Source organism: Octopus sinensis, linkage group LG23, assembly GCF_006345805.1.
Source record: "Octopus sinensis linkage group LG23, ASM634580v1, whole genome shotgun sequence".
NCBI lineage: Eukaryota > Metazoa > Mollusca > Cephalopoda > Octopoda > Octopodidae > Octopus > Octopus sinensis.
In genome coordinates, this window is record NC_043019.1 from 14,930,581 (window position 1) to 14,933,672 (window position 3,092).

Here is a 3,092-nt window from a genome sequence, read left to right on the forward strand (position 1 = left end):
CTGGACCAACGTGAAAAGATGTGCTTTGCTCAAGGATATAACACACTGCTCGATCCAAGAATAGAACCCACGACTTCATGATTGTGAGCCCAATATTCTCACCACTAAGCCACGCGCCTGTATATTTTTTTGTTGAATTTGAGTGACGATTTCGATTCTTATTACCTTCTATAAGAGAAGGATGCTGCCGGGGCCAAACGGAGATTTTTTTTCCAGATTAAACTACGTGGAGTCGAAACAGACTCCAGGTGAGACAATCGGCCGTGAAATTAATACTTATTCATCTATACCTCTATCAGACGGATTGTCAGACTGTGCTTAAGAGTTTGTAGTGATTGGGTCACATCACCATTTAACCAAACCCTTCTTCAACCAAAAAGAAAAAAAAAAAAAAAAAAAAAAAAACCCCAAAACGTTAATAATCCTACTATAGGCAGAAATTAAGGGTGGAGAGAGCAAGTCGATTACGTCGCCCCTAATATCCAGCTGGTATTATTTTATCGGCCCTGAAAGGTTGAAATGCAAAGTTGACCCCGGTGGAATTTGAACTCAGTGACATACCGTCCGTCTTTTACGTTCCAAGCATTCTGCTAACGATTCTTTCAACTTGCTGTCTTGTAATAATAATTTTGGCACAGGGCCAACGATTTTAGGGGGGGAAAAGTTTTAGTCGACGCCGTCAGTCCTACTGCATGACCAGAACTTTATTTTATCGGTCCCAGAAGGATGAAAGGCAAGTTCGAAATCGGCGGAATTTGAACTCAGAATGTAGCGACGGACGAAATGTCGCTAAGCATTTTATCCGGCAAGCTAACGATTCTGTCAGCTCACCGCCTTAATAGTAATGTTGGCTTCAAATTTTGGCACAAGGCCAGTATGTCCAAGGGAGGGGTTAAGTCGATTACATCGACCCCTGTCTACATCTGGTACCTATTTTAGCGCCTCCGGAAGGATAAATGGCGAAGTCGACGACAGCGGAATTTGAACTTAGAACGTAAAGACAAACGAAATGCCTATTTCTTTACTACCCACAAGGAGCTAAACACAGAGAGGACAAACAAGGACAGACAAACTGATTAAGTCTATTATATCGACCCCAGTGCGTAACTGGTCCTTAATTTATTGACCCCGAAAGGATGAAAGGCAAAAGTCGACCTCGGCGGAATTTGAACTCAGAACGTAGCGACGGACGAAATGCCGTTAAGTATTTTGCCTGTCGTGCGAACGATTCTGTCAGCTCCGCTCCTTAACAACAATAATAATGTTATTAATGTTATTGTTGGAGTTAATTAAATTCCAAGTAGAAACAGTCTGGAGTGTGTCTGTGTGCGCGCGCTGCGTGCGTAAGTGTGTGTGTGTGTGGGTTGGGTTTTAATTGCTACGTGTCTAGTCTTGATTGGCTGAAGTGAGTCGACCTGGGCTGAACTGGCTGAACCGCGTTGATGGCTGTGGATGTCGTAAGTTATTTCCTCCTCTGAGATCCGGTTTGTACTGAGGTGATGGAGGTGTTAGTGGTAGAGGCGGCGATGACGGTGGTGAGGGTGGAAATAAGAGTTGACATTGGACGATCTGGGTTGGGCTTTCAAATAAGTTCCAACTCGAGCCTGGGCGGGTTACACATTAAGTGTTATCAATGTATTTACTGTGGGTGGGGCCACGCGACACTCAACGTTAAGTGCGCAGTCGTCTTCAATCAATGGACTTTACTTTTAATATATTTTCCTTCTCAAGGCGGCGAGCTGGCAGAAACGTTAGCGCGCCGAGCTAAATGCGTAGCCATATTTCGTCCGTCGCTACGTTCCAGGTTCAAATTCTGGCGAGGTCGACTTTGCCTTTCACCATTTCGGGGTCGATAAATTAAGTACCAGATGAATACTGGGGTCGATGTAATCGACTTAATCCCTTTGTCTGTCCTTGTTTGTCCCCTCTATGTTTAGCCCCTTGTGGGTAATAAAGAAATAAACGTTAGCGCGCCGGGCTAAATGCGTAGCCGTATTTCGTCCGTCGCTACGTTCAGGTTCAATTCTACCGAGGTCGACTTTGCCTTTCATCATTTCGGGGTCGATAAATTAAGTACCAGATGAATACTGGGGTCGATGTAATCGACTTAATACCTATGTCTGTCCTTGTTTGTCCCTCCTATGTTTAGCCCCTTGTGGGTAATAAAGAAATAAGTAACGTTAGCATGCCGGGCGAAATGCTTATCGGTATTTCGTCTGTCTTTATGTTCTGAGTTCAAATTCCGCCGAGGTCTATTTTGCCTTTCATCCTTTTGGAGTCGATAAATTAAGTACCAGTTACGCACTAATCGATTGCCCCCTCCCCTAACATTTCGGGCCTTGTGCCTAGAGTAGAAAAGAATATATTTTTCTTCCGTTCTCAACCTCATGCATATTACTATTAAAACATATGGCCGAGTGGATTAAGCAATAGGATTGTAATGTCAAGGAACTAGAGATCAAATCTTCTTCAAGCACTTGTCGGAATATTTTTCTTTTTCTTTCTTTTACCTCTTTTTCCCTGCTATCCAAGGTCAGGCATGGCTGTGTGGTTAGGCGGTTCACTTCGCAGCCACAAGGTTTCAATTTCAATCTTACTCCACGGCTCCACGGCTCCTCGGGCAAGTGTCTTCTACTTTTGCCCCAAGCTATGTGTGTGTGTGTTTTATCTTTTGTTTTAGCCAGACTGCGGCCATGCTGGGGCGCCGCCTTCAAAAATTTTTTAGTCGAATGAATCGATCCCAGTGTTTAGTTATTTTGTTAAGCCTGGTAGTTATCTATCGTTCTCCTTTGCTGAACCGCTAAGTTACGAGGACGTAAGCACATCAACACCGACTGCCAAGGGGTCGTGGGTAACACACACATATCATACGACAGGCTTTATTCTGTTTTCGTCAACCAAATCCACTCACAAGGCTTTGGTCGGTCCGAGGCTATAGCAGATGACACGTAGTGGTATTGAATCCGGAACCATGTGGTTGGTAAGCAAGTTTCTTACCACACAACCACGGCTGTGTCTGGAACATTACAAACTGTCGACATAAGTAAAATAACTAATAATAACATCTCTTGCATGGGCAACCGAATTTTATC